Raw genomic sequence first — 18,968 nt, forward strand, 5'->3', positions numbered from 1 at the left:
GCGAGCTAGGGGCGGTGTCCGGGCAGCTCACCGTCAAAGGCAGGGGCAAACACCGAAGAGTCTAAGAACTGCACCCCCGGGCATGCCCTCGATCCACTACGCTTTAGCAACGGGAGCGGCCGTGGCGAGATGCAGGCCGGGGGCAGCACCGCTCCGGTGGACCGACTCCACCCAGTCACCACAGGCCGTTGTTGTTAAACTGCCACCCGGCCAAGGCGTCCACTCGAGGTCCCGGCTCCGGGGCTGCACGGGCCGCAAAGTTCATCCGCAGATTTCTCAGGCGGTACAGTAGCCAGAAACCCCGGAGTCACACGATCGGTTGCCACTCTCCTTCACATACACGATCCCATGGCGCAAGCTGAGGATCTAGTACAGGATATCCGTGCGGGATGCGGAGGTTCACGGAGCCGGGAATCTACGCTGCCGTCTCGGTCGCCATCTTGGCTCCTCCCCAACTTCGATATTTTTGATTCGATATTTTTGTACTTACCTGTTTAAGTATAGGGAGTCGATATTTTTGCATTCTATATTTTTTTGATATTTTGTACATCGATGTTTTTAGCATCAATATTTTGTCAGTGAACCATTGGCAATAGACCAATCCTAAATAGGACAGGTCTTCTGCCACTCTAGCCTGGTGGCCCTGTAGATGGGCACTATGTCCAGGGTTTGCAGCATGCAGTGGCAGCTGAGGCTTCGCTATCAAACACCCAGCAGGTTCCGCAACATTTCAAGTGAGGAAGGTGAACTATGAGCTAGGCAGGGCCAATTTATGTCCGGGATCCTGCCCTGCCAAACTCTGAGGCTTTAATTTTCATACAGAAAGTGTAATGGCACTCATACATTGTGATGAGCAAACAATGGCAGCACCATACAATTGAAATCATAACATATTATTTTCAGACTTATGACATAAAAAGTGAGGTAACTTTTTTGTCTGGATATGTAGGGGAACACCGGGTGGCAGAACATTTGTTGCTCCCCGCAGATTACAACACTTCCCTCCACAAAATTGTGAGGAAAATATGTGTTTTAGCCAAAATGTGAAGTATTCAACTGCTTCAGGGTAAGATAACCTCGTGAGAGCACACAAGTCACCTCACCCTGGATTCCTCCAGGTATCTGGTTTTCAGAAATGTGTAGGTTTGGTATGTTTCCACAGGTCCAGGCTGAGCTAAAGCCCAAAATCCATAGCAACTCAAATTGCAAAAAGAGGTCGGTTTTGAGTCGAAAAATAGGATCTGTCAATGTTGCATTTTGGGTTCTTTCCTGTTCCAGGTACTTGGCCCGCCCACACAAGTGAGGCACCATTTTTATCGGGAGACATGGAGGAATGCTGGGTGGTAGGACATTCGTGGCTTCCTGAAGATTCTGGAACTTACCTTCACAGAATTGTGAAGAAACTGTGTTTTTAACCAACATTTGAAGTTTTCCAGGCGTTGTAGGTAGAACACCTGGTGAGAGCCACACAAGTCCCCCCACCCAGGTCATCCCTGTATGTCTAGTGGTCAAAAATTTGGTAGCTGGGTAGTTTTCCCCAGGTGCCATAAACGGCAGGGGATGGCATTTTTTCATGGGTGACGGCAGAGCTTGGGCACAAAATCCACAGCTACCCATATTGTTAAAAAACAAGTATTGTGCTGGGTGAAATTTTATGTCTCCATGTTGAGTTTTAATGTATCTTGTGTCGCAGGTGCTCTGCCCCGTCATATAAGTGCAGTACCTTTTTTATTGGGAGATGTTTAGAAATACAGAATAGTAGAACATTTGTTATTACCAAATGGATATCTCTGCATTTGTGGCTTCCAAATGTAAGCCAGTGTGCAAGCAAGAAGACATTTCTCAAGCTGTCTTCTGAATCACATATTATGGATAATCCCAGGTTTAGAGGTGTAAAAATAATCACTGTTCCTAACTCAGTATCTTGTGTACATTTGAGGTGTCCCTTATACCCTCTTTTCAATCTTTATATTTTACCATATGAATTGAGAATAGGCTGTACACAATGAAAAATCATTGTGAGATGCAGCTCGGTTGTTGGCTCTGGGTATCGCTTGTTTTTGGAAAACCTCTACACCCTACATATTTCAGTGACCAGAAATACCTGTCAGACACAATGGTGTATTGCTTTAGTAAATTGGCGAATGTGACAAGAAGTTACAGATGAAGATGTTGCCATAAATGATTGTTTTTTCCTACTCATTTTAAATACTGTTTTATTTCAGCATTTTGTGGGTCATTACAATGGCGGGCGGATCGCCACCGCCCGACCAGCGTTGGCGATCCGCCCGCCATAATACACCGCCCGCATGCCATTTACCCCCCGCCATATTATGATGGCGAGGGGTACCGCGGCAGACAGAAAGTCCGTCGCCGCTTTTCCGCCGGCCGATTTGTCGACCGGCGGAAAAAGGACACAATATGCTGGCGGTGTCTTGCAGACACCGCCATTCATATTATGATGGCAGTGGAAATGGTCCTTTCCATGGTGGCGATGCCGCCATGGAAAGGCATGCAGTCTTTGCAGTTGGGAGCCCGTTGCAGGCCCCCAGGTTGTTGGGGGGTTCAAATAGGGGGTACCTATGGTACCCCCCTGCATTTGCATGCACAAGGTGGCAGGAACTCCACGGGCCTTCCACATTGTGCATGCTAATGCACAACATGCATTTTTCACATTGCGGCGGATGCAGCTTACAGCACTGCCCACTGCAATGTGAAAAATGCGGGATGCGCCCGCCAATGTAGCAGTAGCATCATAATGTTGATGGCAGGACCGCCGCACCTATGGCGGGTGGTCCCTTTTGATGTTGCGGTGTCCGCCCGCCATCGTATTTGACCCCATGGTTTCTTTGGGAAAACCTTGAGGGATCTACATAAATGACACATTGTTGAAATCAGAATGTTGCTACTTTTCAGAAATGTATAGCTTTCTGAGATCACTCATGGGTTTCACACCTGTTTCCACCACAATCTGGAAGTAGACTGAAGTACAACAATTTGAAAAAATGGGATTGCTCATAGAAAAATATCAACATTATGTGCAAAACAAGTGTTTTTTAAATTCTGCTCTGCTTGTTTCTGAAAGCTGGAAAAATGATGATTTTAGCAAATTAAAACTTTAGTTGATGCCATTTTTAGGGGGGAAAAAATGATTTTCTTGTGCAGCACTTTTGTCCAATTTTCCCAAACAAACACAATGTAGAAATATCTTGGCTATTTTCTCGGTTTCCTCAATGAGAATCTACAAACCCTGGGTACCTGTCAAATCCCCATGATGTTGGAAAAAGGGAAGCAAATTCGGCGTGAATACCTTATGTGGGAAAAAGGAGGCATAAGCGTGGAGTAACCTAAAAAGCCAAAGAAGGGCTCAGCACTGGGGTAGAAAAGCCTCAACAGTTAAAAGGGTTATGGAAATGTTATTAAGGACATTTGTCGAGTAATGTAAATATGTCTTCTGACATCAACATTTCCTCTGTCTGCATATCTTATCTGTAACTAAATTATTTACCATTCTTACGTACATGAACATGGGACACATAAAAGAGCAGTAGTCCCCAGCTAATAGTCAAGGAGAGAGCCTGCAGGTAGGTGTTCAATATTGCACAGTTTGATACTGGACATGTCTTCTTGACATTTGGGAGGAGTCATTGGTGTGGGCTGCAAAATGGGAACATTCTGCCATGCAACGATCAGACAGTATTGGGGTTGTTTAACCACCTAAAGCGGCAGAAGCCAAGGTGTGGACCATGAAGGCAACCATGCAGCTGTGGGCGGGTACTTGAGCCAGCCCACTGGAGCCTGCTTTCAACTCAACTCTGATGAATGGGGTGAAAGCACCGATGCAGCTTGTAGACAGAAAGTACTCTCACAATGTCAACCACTTGAAATATGGTTAAGCAGGGTGCAGGCCCTGGATCTTCCCACAACTTTAGTTGCTTGAAAAAAAGAACTTTGATGCAGGGTGTAGCCACACAGACTCTTATGAGTATTGGATGCCATGGATATGCATCGGCACAGGTTGGAGGCTTATGGGCCTCTCACAATGATCTGGAGTGGAAGAGATGTGAGACACAGGATGAAAGGCCATAGAACTCTCATATTCATCAGGATTATAGGGATGCAGCCAACCTTGCTCTGGTGAAAAGAAGGAATTGTGCCGGCTCCGAAGACCGCACAAAAGAAAGCACGTAGGTCAGGCTAAGCAATGGTCCACATCTCCTGGCCTGTGGAAGGTGTTTGTTTCCAATTTCCTCAGACCAAGAAATTCACATTGATCTCTGGCTGAACAGGCAGCTTCTCTCAGTGCTAGGCAGTCTACCTTCTGGGTCCATCAGCATAAAAACAGCAGAGTTTTTCAGCTGCAGAGACATGGTTGTTACACTTTAGAAAGGGAGACAGTGAAGAATTCTGCTTCTCCTGTTCCTCTACACTAGTGCATGCAGCGCTTAGAAGTTAAAGGTGAACACCGTATATTTTGGAGGAACCAGTTTATTTTCAATCTTGATTACAGTTGGCTGTCTACTTGTCCAATCAAGTTTAACGCTTGCCTCAAGATTTAAGGGGGACAAATCACAACAAAATTCATTTTCCTTTTGGTTGCCCTCTGTTTCAACTCAGAAAGGTCCCCTGCATGACTCTTTAAAGTGTGTGCCCCTGTTTGAATTTCTCATAGCAAGTTATATTGTTTTTGCCACCACCTCAGCAACATGACAATAATGTGTTTGTGTTGAGGACATACTGGGGCATGGAGACCCAGACGAGAGCTCCTTGGTTGGAAGTGTACATTATGTGTGCCTTCCTTGTGCAAAGAGTGACTTCTCTCACCTCATTGGGCAGTGGAGGACTGACATTGGTGGCAGTGAAATTATCATAGAAGCAGGACAGGCCTTTTTAGGTCTCACCTAGGCAGCGCGCATGCGTTGCTCTAGGAGATGACCTTTAGAAATTGGTCAGCTCTCTTCAAGCACTCGTGCTTGTGCTGGCATCCACCTTGCGGGAGCGAGCAGTGGCGTGCACTAATTGAAAACAGATGGCTCTCGCGCCGCTGCTCGCTCCCGCAAGGTGGATGCCAGCACAAACACAAGTGCTTGAAAACAGCTGTTTGCATTTGCCTGGTAGCCCTCGCTATCCCTTCTCAACTGCTTTTCTTGGCGTCGCCTTTGCTCTTATTTTTTTTCATATTGTGCTTGTCTTGCACTTGCTTTCCCTTTTCAACGTTTTTTGTTTACAAAAAATTGTCAGCTTTTTGCATTTCCCTGGTTGCCGTCGCTATACCTTCTCAACTGCTTTTCTTGCCGTCGCTTTGCCGTTGCTCTTATTTTTTTTTCATATTGTGCTTGTCTTGCACTTGCTTTCCCTTTTCAACATTTTTTGTAATTGCAACTATGGATTGTGCTTTTCGCACTTGATGGCTTTGCTTACAGGCAGCTTGACGTTCGCTGACAGCAAGATTGTACCTACACGCCAAGCTGACCTCATTGTAAGCTGGTTCTTCAAAAAGTGCCAGGGTTACCGGAAGTGACATCACTGCTCTTTGATCCCAGACAGCCTCAAAGGAAGCACTAACAAGGTGGAATCACATGATGTGCTACCCATCTTCAGACTCTTAAGATTTACTGAGGGGAGTGGACGAGGGGTGTAAGTAAGTTTGCATGTTTTGCTTACGTGGATTTTAGCTGCTTTCCATAACAGTGAAGTTCACCCCAGAAGGGAGCCTATATTTTCATTACATTCCATAATTCGCGGATGTGCGTTTACAAACTGCATTGTGGCTGTGCTGGTAATCGCAGTGCTGCACAAGAGACTGTTGTTTCTCTGACACACACAGCCCCAACAAAGCCTGAGTGTGGCCGCGAGCAAACGGTGTGACTCCGGGCAGGCCCAGCCTGGCTCCAGGATTTGTAAACGGGCGCCACATTCCAGGCTGTAATCATGCAGAGAGCAGCTCCTCTCTGATCCGAGGCAGGAAGTGCCGGCTTTGTGCTGCCTGCCATCACACTGACTACACTTAAAACATGGTGATCTTTTTTACAGACATACATACCAGAATAATGTAAACACTAAACTATGGGCATCATGGTTGGTGTAGAGCAACCCACACATTGGGGAACAATTCCAAAAGTTGAGTCATGTGAGAAATGCAGGCAGACTCGAAATACTGCACTATCTGCCTTATGCCATCAATGCATCGACACATGGACTATAAATATTGTACTATTTGTATAATAAAGTTAATGCAACTAGACTCAACTCTGCACTTTTGGCATCATATACTTCCACAGCAATAACAACTGTGTAAAGGTTTCCTAAGGCAAGCATGCATCACGCTGCATGACCGAGTGTGTAGTAACTGTATAGATCTTCAATCTCTGACGGCACAGCACCCAGGATAGTGTGCTGCGTGACTAAACACTTATAAGGTCCTAAAGGCGAGACCTATTGGCTTTGCCAATGCTTGTTACCTATCTCATGATAGGAAGAGCAGCCCATTGGCCTCTCCTGGGTTTCTAAAATTGCTCAGCCAGTTCAGTGCAATGGGCTCCTTCACCCATACTTGTGGGACAGAGATGTTGGGTGCTTGTGTGGTAAAGCCCTGTTCAGAGGGCCACTGGGCAAGCAAGTTAATAGGCCCATCTATGAGTATTGCAGCCGTTTACCTCTGATGTTCAAAGGCCCGACCCACTATGGATCCTGAACAACTGGGCCAATTACCCTTCAGAACTTGACTCTCATTGGTAGCGTGGTCACGCAGTCTAAGGATTCTCGGGGGTATGTACATACAGGGAAGTGGACACAGGCTCACCACTCGGCATACGCTCAATAGATGCAATAAATGATTAGCCAGTCAAATACTGTCTTTTATGACAAAAGTAGTATTTATATATTAACACAAAGTAAACTACGCCATACACAAACAATGTACACAGCCCCCTGAGGTCAGGGCTCTAGTGTTTAATACTCCCCTCTCACTAGCGGTAGTGGTTATTTCCCATTCATTATAGATGACATTCAGGTTAGGCCCCGATAGCAATCCGAGTCTCAAGAGTCCCACTCCGACTCTTAGAAAAGTCAAAAGTGCTCCAGCGGTGAAGCGCTATCTAGCTAACAAGTTCACTCAGAGCCTTCTGGCCCTTTGATCAGTCTTTCCCCCACCAGCAGGGATTGCACTACTGGAGTTTCCGAGAAAACCTTAGCTGCAGGCTCCGAGGCTGCAGCAGCTGCCTTCATTGAGTAACAATCGTGGTTCTGCAGGGGAAGCTTCTAAGTGTCCTCAGTACTCTCTTTGGTAACCAGTAAGTTCCACTGATCCTTGCCAAAGGTGGATGGGTTAATAGGTTACGCCGGTTTCGATCTTCGGTCGGGGCTCTGGGCCCATACAGGTCACCACAGCAGCCTAGTCTAATGACAACAGTTTGTACTGGACAACCTGACCTTACACTGTACATGGGCAACAGCCCGATTGGCACAGCAGTATAATATATGAAAGACCCACCTAGCACACGGGGTCGGCAACTTTCCTCCCCACACAAGCTATGGCCTGATTGGCACGGCAGTGTATTTCGTGGTAGCCTTCCCTGGCATACAGTGTCACTATCTTTCCTCTGCACATGAGCACCAATCTTATTGGTTCAGCAGCCATATCCACACACCTCGCGGCAGGGTTTCACTCGCCAATATCCCCCACTGGACCTTGCTCCCTCCAGCACTCTCCTCTTGCTCACAGGGCACACCGGTCTTACCAGACAGGCTCTGATGCTCCAGGCTCCAAGGGTAGGTGGTCTTGAATGTCCCTGGGTGATGTCCCCTCACCCAGCTGAGAGACTAGCAGCCCTTAAACCCCCAATCCTGATCACAGTCAGAAGACTTGCAGAGCTTCTCCTCCTCGCACAGCCTGACAGGATGCTTGCCAATTGACAATTTTGGGGTCTAGAACTCCCCTTCTTATAGTCCATTTCCAAACACCAAACGAGATTTAGGGTTTCTGTCTTTGAAGTTTGTGTCATGCTCTCCCCCCTGCCCTGCTCTTAACCCACAAAGCAGTTTGTCACAGCAGATGGGACTCCAAATCTGAGCCCCACAACACAGGCCATGGGAGTGACTAGAGGTTCACACCTGGATGTCAGCCACAGTGATATATGTATCAAAAGGTTACCCCAGGGCCTTAGCTCGACCATTTAGATACTCATATCAGTCCATCACCTTCCTGACATGTTCCCAAGCCTCGGTTGGTGTGGTCATACTTCATGAAAAATAGAGTTTGGGACCCTCAGCTCCAGCTATATTATATCTGTTATATAATCTGCACTAAAGCACTTTTTGAACTTGTCTTTTGAAAGATCATTTGGGTAACAGGATTGAAACTGTGATTCTAATTTGCGCTACCACTTTGTGGATTTCTAATGCTGTTATATAACTGATATATGAAACCAGAATTACATTCAGCACCTATTTGCACTATCTTGTTTGCACATATCGCACTTTGAAGTTGCTGCTAAATGACAAACTGTAATGAATATTATCCACACTTCTTATGATTGTTTTTGCGAAGTATTAAAATGTAGGGCAAGGTGGGGGAGGGATAGGGTTTTGGTTGTGCATTAAAAAGAAAAGATGTGGGGTGAATGATTTTTGTTTTCTTTTTCTTACTCAATAAAAAAAAATGTTAAAAGAAAATTCAAAGTGTATTTCATTAACACGCAGAAGCATTTCACTTTGGAAGATCAGTTGATATCAGTACATTGAGAAGTATTTTTTTAAGTGATAATTTTCAAACATGAATTTAGAAACATTCATGCCTCCCCACCCTGACAGCAAGGCCAGAAGTGAGCTAAGAGGCAAGTCAGTTGTTACGTGCACCCTTTGGGTGGCCTTGGTTGCTATTATCACACTAAACAAATGAGCCCCTCTATGTGAGAACTTAGAGGTCTGGGCAGAGGGGAAAGAAAGCACTAAATAGACAACAACATTTAGTGGGGAATGTTCTTGCATTATTGCATTTTTCTTTTTATAGCAATGACAAAAATATATTGCTATTTGTCATACAATGAGTATGTCACAGTACATAGAAATAATTGTTAAAAAGTACATGTAGACTTATTTTTTTTTAAAAGACTGTGTTAAGATATATGTTGCCTGAGATCAACAAGTATGAGACACTTTGAAAATTAGAATAAAGGTGTTTTTGTATTAAAAATGTGTATAGGTATCACATTTACATTTGGGGAATAGGACCTTCAGCACTAGAAGGCATGTGAGAAGAAATACAGGTCTAGTGGGTGTTTTGTTGTTTATCAGGGTTGCTGTTATACATGAACAACATAATAGTTTATTAAACCAAACACATTAATGTTTTGTACAGCACACATTGTGAAGTCATGTATTTTACAGTCCTCCTATATGTGAAAATAAAGAAAAAGGATGCAAAGTGAAACAAAACAGCTGACTAGGCTCACACAATTTGATCAGGTGGGAAAGCCAGAATTGATACCAGGTTTTCTGGTTTCGTATTGTGCAATTCTGCCACTAGATGTACATGCTTCGCTTCCCCTACACCCACCTCACCCACCTGCCCCCAAACCATTACCCAGCTGGCATCACTGTGGCCCTATGTTATACCACAGACCATGTTTTTGGGGTCCTAGGACAATGTTAGTGAGTACCCATGCCCTACTATATCCTTACCTTTTACCTCTGGTCTTCCTGAACATCCCCAGGGCAATCTCTATTGTGCATCTCAGTTCTTTCTTGTTTCTCCATACCATCCACATCTCATACTCAAGTCTGTGCTTCCTTTTTTATGGCCCCCTATCATTGGAATCCTTTGCCTCTATTTGTTGTGCCACAAACCAGCAGTTCTTTGGAAATCTGCTAAAAAACACTTTTTCTCATCTAGTTCTCATTGATAGCCATTGATGTTCATTGGTTTACATTATGTTCTGTATCTTTTACATTTTTACTTTTGTTCAGCACTTTAGCAAAGGCACAATAAAAATTCAACACAAATAAACTAATGGCATGTTGTCAGGGAGTGCCCATGAGCAGTTTTTAGGTCTCATCTAGGCAGTGCATGTGCTGTCTTTAAGAGACATGCTGTATGTACAATATGAACTTCAAGCACCACCCATCTTTTTAACTGGTTCCTCCTACTGTACTTTGTAAATGCCGGCTTTTGTTTGGTGAATACTCTTAGTAGTACCTCCTTTTGGACTTTTGTATCCTCCCATGAAGATTGCCCCGTTACATGTGCTCTTAATCTTCAGGTTATTTGGGATACTTTGGGTGCACTCTTTTTTTTATTTGCCTGCAGTTGCATAGCTGCTCCCCATGCCTCTTGATTTCCAGCACCTCTGAAAACAGGCCTGTAAATCTTGTCACGGCGCTGCTTTCATGTTTCATTTTATAAGTTTCCTGCCGTGGCAGCCTAAAGGCATAATTCTAATATGAGTGTGTGTTTGTGAGCCAGGAAGTGTGTGTAGCTGTTTGAATTGCACAAACTTTGTTTATTTATATGATTTTGGACGCTGATGGATCAGTTTGAGTGCTGTCCACCCCAGAAGGCACAGGTCCATTTTGTGGAGACATCTGTGCCTTTAGAAAATGAATCTGTGTATTTTTTCATTCATTTTGCACCAGTTCAGAATATGTGCCGGATGCTAGATCTCAATGATTAAACTTTCATCTCTGCTCACCCAGTGCAGAAACCTGTGTGACCCTACTTGCTTGCGTTCCTTATATGCCTAATTAAGAAACTCTTAGAAGCAAGTTATTTGCCTTATTGAGCGCTGAGTAAAACTTGGCCTCTGCTTCAGCCCATCACATTTGTCAGCTGTTTAATATATCACCATATGAAATTAGAGGTTTGGATGTGGCGTTACTTTCCAAGTCAGTTTGCTATTTTATATTTTGTTCTAAGTTAGGTGTATTATGTGATACATTATGAAGTAGGACAGGAAGATTCCATGGAAAATTCCCCCACCCTGGTTGAAATGTAATTATACTGTACAATAAAGATGTAACATGAATTGCGTAAATGTATAGTGTGGTGTCTGGCAGATTTTGAATACACATTCCAGCATCCTAATTATTGAAGACACACTGACACACACAACTACATGTGTACAAACACATCACAACACACATACGAACAAAATACTGTTCTAATGTAAGTGCCTTGAGTTTGAGATACGCTGGTGCAATAAAAATGTCCTTTGTAAAGCGCCTGTCTTCTCTTCGTAGAAGATCTGTGCTATATAAAATACCTAGAATAGTAGTTTATGATACTTTGGTCCGTATACATCATGATGCTAGTTACAGAATGTGTTCTGAGCTGTATGTGGTCTCAAGTCGTATGTTCTGCTACAGGTGAAGGCGCTGCCTGCTCTAGAATGTTTTAGTTGGTTAATGTCCAGAAGCAAAGTCTGGAATAGTTAAAGGGGCTCTGGGGGCACTCCCTGAAACCTCTGTGCTATGGATTTCTTAAGCTGAAGGCAGACTCTAGAAGCAGTATACAGAGTGAATGATTCTAGGTGCAGCTTTGAATTGTAATATGTAGGTAAGTCTAGAACCAAAGCACTTTAATGCTTAATATTTCAATTGTAAATCCTATTCACAGGCACCGGAACAGTGAACAGGCCATCTGAAGGTACTTTAACGGTGTAATGTTCTAGATCCCCAAGTGTGCTCTGGGTAGTAAGTTGATTCGTATAGAACTTTGCACTGAAACATAACATGTTTGAGCTATCCAATCCCCTCATGTGTCATGACCCAGTAACTCAACTCTTCAAGAATCATGCAGTTTAATGCTAAATATTTGAGTTCTTGGACACAATACTGTATACAGGCCAATTAGGTCAACCCTTCGAGAACTATGTAGTGTATCAATCCCTCTAGAACCGTGCAGCAGGATATTTGAGCACTTGATCCCAGTGTGTTGTGGCACAGTAAATCTAGTGGTCCAGAAGAGTGTAGTGAAGCCAAGAATGTTCCAGTTTTCAGAGAGGCTTTGTGTTATCATCCTGCCCAGAAGTGAACTGTGAGTGAACTGCACATGTGGTTGCACATTTTATTGCAGCGCCTTGAAGCACAAGACAAAGGACAAACCATTCTTTTCATTAAATGGATAACTTACACTGAGAGGAATCATCACCTTAACAGTTGTAGTAATACTTGATGGCATGTTATCATCCCAGAAAGGGTAAATGGTTGTTTGACGCTGAGAATCTGACCTGTGATGTACAGTTCGCACCGGTGCATCATGGCAGAGAATACATTAACCTCCTGAGCTATCCCACCAGCTTCAGTTATGCAGAGAAGCTGCCTGAAAAGCGGGAATTGTGCGGTGAATGCAGAGGCGGGAACTGGCCTCTGCGAGATATAAGGACCTGTGTTGAATCATTTATTCATTCTGCTTTTGAAAGTGCTATTCCCCCGAGCTGTTGACTTATGGACAACCACTTTTTAGGTACAACCGACCAAACAGCGCAAGGTCTCTCGTTGCAAAAGATCTATTGTAGGTTTACAGTGGGTTTAGAAACAGCCCATTCATTACTATTGGTTGAATCTATTGTCACTCTCATGTGCTTGCTTCTTATTCAATGGCTTACCTTCCTCTCCATGTGTTTTTCCCTCCCCAGGAGCTTAGCCTCTTTGCGATCCTTTTAATGGCACAACACCCAGGGTATTATGCTGCATGGCTAAACACTTATAAGGTCCCAAAGGCAAGACCTATTGGCAATGCCAATGCTTGTTTCCCCAAGCGGATTCTTTGGCATGGCTGCTGCTGAGAAACACTGAGTCTGTTACTGCGTAACCAGTACATCACCTAATTCTGCCCATATAACCTTCTCCAACATTGCTTTTCCACAACATGGCTTCCAGCCATGACCACACCCCTTCTTTATCATCATCACTGCAATGCCCTTTGTTTCAGGCTGATTTCCACAGCTTCTGCCCAGATGGTTTATGTTCTCTTTTAATCCCGATCGCAGTCCCAGGCCTCAGAAGTGCAGTGCGTGGAATTCTCTGCCCACCATTCTGCAGGCAAGTGTTTCCCACTCCACACCAATTGTTGTGCCTGGTCTGTGTATGAGGGTGGATGGGAAAGGCTGTGTAATTGTATAGGAGAGAGAGCAGGTTGCACTTCTGAAGTTCATGTGATACCTGTTATGTCTGTGCACGAGAGAATCTTGCACTGCATCTGTGCTTATGCCCAGAGGTCTCTGTGGGAACTTTTTCAGGAGTCCCAGGGCAACAAGTGGTAACTGGACTCAGTTTGAGCGAATTGGAGCCGTTAACTTATAGTGTTCCGGGGGGCGTGGCTTCGACGCCGAACGAAATGGCCGCCTAAGAGTCGACCTCCGCCACACCGGGACATTATTACGTTCACCGGCGCGTCCCCTGTGCCGGTTTTTTTATGATTATGGGTTCGTGTGTCGACCGAAACATGAGAGGAGTCTGGTGAGCTCTTTTTTAGCGCGTATTGCTTAACGCGCATTGCGCTCACCTGGGTTTCATTGCTGCAGCTTTCCTCTGCTCTGGAGCGCCCGCCATTTCAGTAAAGCGCGCATCTCCTCAGAAGTACTTCACATTGTTGTGAAATCTCTCGGCTCACACGCTGGAACATCTATTAACCCCCTCATGGCTCCCTGAAGGATTTCCATAACAGTGAAGTTCACCCCAGAAGGGAGCCTATATTTTCATTACATTCCATAATTCGCGGATGTGCGTTTATAAACTGCATTGTGACTGTGCTGGTAATCGCAGTGCTGCACGAGAGACTGTTGTTTCTCTGACACACACAGCCCCAACAAAGCCTGAGTGTGGCCGCGAGCAAACGGTGTGACTCCGGGCAGGCCCAGCCTGGCTCCAGGATTTGTAAACGGGCGCCACATTCCAGGCTGTAATCATGCAGAGAGCAGCTCCTCTCTGATCCGAGGCAGGAAGTGCCGGCTTTGTGCTGCCTGCCATCACGCTGACTACACTTAAAACATGGTGATCTTGTTTACAGACATACATACCAGAATAATGTAAACACTAAACTATGGGCATCATGGTTGGTGTAGAGCAACCCACACATTGGGGAACAATTCCAAAAGTTGAGTCATGTGAGAAATGCAGGCAGACTCGAAATACTGCACTATCTGCCTTATGCCATCAATGCATCGACACATGGACTATAAATATTGTACTATTTGTATAATAAAGTTAATGCAACCAGACTCAACTCTGCACTTTTGGCATCATATACTTCCACAGCAATAACAACTGTGTAAAGGTTTCCTAAGGCAAGCATGCATCACGCTGCATGACCGAGTGTGTAGTAACTGTATAGATCTTCAATCTCTGACGGCACAGCATCCAGGATAATGTGCTGCATGACTAAACACTTATAAGGTCCTAAAGGCGAGACCTATTGGCTTTGCCAATGCTTGTTACCTATCTCATGATAGAAAGAGCAGCCCATTGGCCTCTCCTGGGTTTCTAAAATTGCTAAGCCAGTTCAGTGCAATGGGCTCCTTCACCCATACTTGTGGGACAGAGATGTTGAGTGCTTGTGTGGTAAAGCCCTGTTCAGAGGGCCACTGGGCAAGCAAGTTAATAGGCCCAACTATGAGTATTGCAGCCGTTTACCTCTGATGTTCAAAGGCCCGACCCACTATGGATCCTGAACAACTGGGCCAATTACCCTTCAGAACTTGACTCTCATTGGTAGCGTGGTCACGCAGTCTAAGGATTCTCGGGGGTATGTACATACAGGGAAGTGGACACAGGCTCACCACTCGGCATACGCTCAATAGATGCAATAAATGATTAGCCAGTCAAATACTGTCTTTTATGACAAAAGTAGTATTTATATATTAACACAAAGTAAACTACGCCATACACAAACAATGTACACAGCCCCCTGAGGTCAGGGCTCTAGTGTTTAATACTCCCCTCTCACTAGCGGTAGTGGTTAATTCCCATTCATTATAGATGACATTCAGGTTAGGCCCCGATAGCAATCCGAGTCTCAAGAGTCCCACTCCGACTCTTAGAAAAGTCAAAAGTGCTCCAGCGGTGAAGCGCTATCTGGCTAACAAGTTCACTCAGAGCCTTCTGGCCCTTTGATCAGTCTTTCCCCCACCAGCAGGGATTGCACTACTGGAGTTTCCGAGAAAACCTTAGCTGCAGGCTCCGAGGCTGCAGCAGCTGCCTTCATTGAGTAACATTCGTGGTTCTGCAGGGGAAGCTTCTAAGTGTCCTCAGTACTCCCTTTGGTAACCAGTAAGTTCCACTGATCCTTGCCAAAGGTGGATGGGTTAATAGGTTACGCCGGTTTCGATCTTCGGTCGGGGCTCTGGGCCCATACAGGTCACCACAGCAGCCTAGTCTAATGACAACAGTTTGTACTGGACAACCTGACCTTACACTGTACATGGGCAACAGCCCGATTGGCACAGCAGTATAATATATGAAAGACCCACCTAGCACACGGGGTCAGCAACTTTCCTCCCCACACAAGCTATGGCCTGATTGGCACGGCAGTGTATTTCGTGGTGGCCTTCCCTGGCATACAGTGTCACTATCTTTCCTCTGCACATGAGCACCAATCTTATTGGTTCAGCAGCCATATCCACACACCTCGCGGCAGGGTTTCACTCGCCAATATCCCCCACTGGACCTTGCTCCCTCCAGCACTCTCCTCTTGCTCACAGGGCACACCGGTCTTACCAGACAGGCTCTGATGCTCCAGGCTCCAAGGGTAGGTGGTCTTGAATGTCCCTGGGTGATGTCCCCTCACCCAGCTGAGAGACTAGCAGCCCTTAAACCCCCAATCCTGATCACAGTCAGAAGACTTGCAGAGCTTCTCCTCCTCGCACAGCCTGACAGGATGCTTGCCAAGTGACAATTTTGGGGTCTAGAACTCCCCTTCTTATAGTCCATTTCCAAACACCAAACGAGATTTAGGGTTTCTGTCTTTGAAGTTTGTGTCATGCTCTCCCCCCTGCCCTGCTCTTAACCCACAAAGCAGTTTGTCACAGCAGATGGGACTCCAAATCTGAGCCCCACAACACAGGCCATGGGAGTGACTAGAGGTTCACACCTGGATGTCAGCCACAGTGATATATGTATCAAAAGGTTACCCCAGGGCCTTAGCTCGACCATTTAGATACTCATATCAGTCCATCACCTTCCTGACATGTTCCCAAGCCTCGGTTGGTGTGGTCATACTTCATGAAAAATAGAGTTTGGGACCCTCAGCTCCAGCTATATTATATCTGTTATATAATCTGCACTAAAGCACTTTTTGAACTTGTCTTTTGAAAGATCATTTGGGTAACAGGATTGAAACTGTGATTCTAATTTGCGCTACCACTTTGTGGATTTCTAATGCTGTTATATAACTGATATATGAAACCAGAATTACATTCAGCACCTATTTGCACTATCTTGTTTGCACATATCGCACTTTGAAGTTGCTGCTAAATGACAAACTGTAATGAATATTATCCACACTTCTTATGATTGTTTTTGCGAAGTATTAAAATGTAGGGCAAGGTGGGGGAGGGATAGGGTTTTGGTTGTGCATTAAAAAGAAAAGATGTGGGGTGAATGATTTTTGTTTTCTTTTTCTTACTCAATAAAAAAAAATGTTAAAAGAAAATTCAAAGTGTATTTCATTAACACGCAGAAGCATTTCACTTTGGAAGATCAGTTGATATCAGTACATTGAGAAGTATTTTTTTAAGTGATAATTTTCAAACATGAATTTAGAAACATTCATGCCTCCCCACCCTGACAGCAAGGCCAGAAGTGAGCTAAGAGGCAAGTCAGTTGTTACGTGCACCCTTTGGGTGGCCTTGGTTGCTATTATCACACTAAACATATGAGCCCCTCTATGTGAGAACTTAGAGGTCTGGGCAGAGGGGAAAGAAAGCACTAAATAGACAACAACATTTAGTGGGGAATGTTCTTGCATTATTGCATTTTTCTTTTTATAGCAATGACAAAAATATATTGCTATTTGTCATACAATGAGTATGTCACAGTACATAGAAATAATTGTTAAAAAGTACACGTAGACTTTTTTTAAAAAAAAAGACTGTGTTAAGATATATGTTGCCTGAGATCAACAAATATGAGACACTTTGAAAATTAGAATAAAGGTGTTTTTGTATTAAAAATGTGTATAGGTATCGCATTTACATTTGGGGAATAGGACCTTCAGCACTAGAAGGCCTTTGTAGAAGAAATACAGGTCTAGTGGGTGTTTTGTTGTTTATCTGGGTTGCTGTTATACATGAACAACATCAAGCACATGAATGTTTTGTACAGCACACATTGTGCAGTCATGTATTTCACAGTCCTCCTATATGTGATAATAAAGAAAAAGGAGGCAAAGTGAAACAAAACAGCTGACTAGGCTCACACAATTTGATCAGGTGGGAAAGACAGAATTGATACCAGGTTTTCTGGTTTCGTATTGTGCAATTCTGCCACTAGATGTACATGCTTCGCTTCCCCTACACCCACCTCACCCACCTGCCCCCAAACCATCACCCAGCTGGCATCAATGTGGCCCAATGTTATACCACAGACTATATTTTTGGGGTCTTAGGGCAATGTTAGTGTGTACCCATGCCCTACTATATCCTTACCTTTTACCTCTGGTCTTCCTGAACATCCCCATGGCAATCTCTATTGTGCATCAAGTTTTTAGGGTAGTACTTCTGTATTGGAAGGTTGTCTTTCTGGGGGGAGGCAAATTGTATGCAGCCTTTGTAGACTTAAGGTCTGCGTTTGACCTTGTGCCGAGGGACAAGCTATGGAAAGTTCTCTTGGACATGGGCATGCCAAAAGATCTGGTTTCTTTTTTGGTCACCATACATGAAAATACGTACGCCCGTGTCCGATGGGGTAAACCCGGGGAACTGACCGATAGATTTAAAGTATCCAAAGGTGTACGACAAGGGTGTGTACTCGCACCCACCCTGTTTTCTTTATTTATCAATGGGGTTGTAAACTACTTCTTAAATTGCCCTACAGATGCACCTACATTGGCAGGAATGAAGATTCCCCTGCTCATGTTCGCGGATGACACCCTTTTGATCTCGAGGACGAGACAGGGACTGCAGTTGGCCCTGTCTCGCTTCGAGACCTTTTGCCGCGAGCATGAGCTGGAAATAAATATTGGGAAGACCAAGTTTATGGTTTTTCGTGGCCCTCGGCGGGTTAAGGCGGAGGTGTGTTTGGGTGGTGTCAACTTATCCCAAACGGCAGTATTTACTTATCTTGGAGTCACTTTTAGCGAGACGTGCAGCTGGTCTCACCAGCTGGATCTTCTCGCGCTCAAGCATGCCCAATTGGGAGGAGCTTTGTTGAAAGAGCACAAACACTCTTTAACAAAACCAATAGCCCCACTCATGAAGATCTACGGCTCCAAGATTTTACCTGCAATTTTATATGGAGCTGAGATCTGGGGCTTTAATAACTTGTCCAAATTGATAACTGCCCAGAATAAATTCCTCCGGTCAGCTATTGGGCTTCCCCAATCCACTCCACGCATCCCTCTTTTGTTTGACCTGGGAATTCAGCCTATAGAGGACTGCGCAGGGTATAGACCCCTGGCGTTTTGGCGCCGCTTGTGGACGACCCCCGAACTATCTAACTATGCAAAAGCCCTTCTGGAGATCAAAGGGTTGGAGGGGTCGCATAGGATTCCCTGGTTGTCTAGCATCAAAACCCTGTTATATGATCTCGGGATGCGTGATCTATGGGTTAACCCTGATACAGAAGTTTTCCCGGCAAAAAAGGTGCTTAAGGATGCGTACTGGAATTACATTAAGAATAGGAGATGTGCTTCCCTTACAGGTTCCACAATGACTGCTTCTTTTCTAGTTTTTAAGGATGACTCTGTCTTTGAAAGTTACTGGGATACCATCTTGAAGTTCCTAGATCGTAAGTTGTATCACCAGTTCAGAGTGGGC

The sequence above is a fragment of the Triturus cristatus genome, chromosome 10 (assembly GCF_964204655.1).
Source record: "Triturus cristatus chromosome 10, aTriCri1.1, whole genome shotgun sequence".
NCBI lineage: Eukaryota > Metazoa > Chordata > Amphibia > Caudata > Salamandridae > Triturus > Triturus cristatus.